Here is a 338-nt window from a genome sequence, read left to right on the forward strand (position 1 = left end):
CTTGGCTTAACTGAAGAAGTTAAACCAACCCGGATATGTCTCCAACTTGCTGATGGCTCCACTAAATACCCATCAGGCCTTATGCGATCTTGGGGCAAGCATCAACCTAATACCTGCATCCACTATCAGAAAGCTTGGCTTAACTGAAGAAGTTAAACCAACCCGGATATGTCTCCAACTTGCTGATGGCTCCACTAAATACCCATCAGGCGTGATTGAAGACATGATTGTCAGAGTTGGGCCATTCGCCTTTCCCACTGACTTTGTTGTGCTGGAAATGGAGGAGCACAAGAGTGCTACTCTCATTCTAGGAAGACCCTTCCTAGCAACTGGACGAT

The sequence above is a fragment of the Arachis ipaensis genome, chromosome B09, assembly GCF_000816755.2.
Source record: "Arachis ipaensis cultivar K30076 chromosome B09, Araip1.1, whole genome shotgun sequence".
Taxonomy (NCBI): Eukaryota; Viridiplantae; Streptophyta; class Magnoliopsida; order Fabales; family Fabaceae; genus Arachis; species Arachis ipaensis.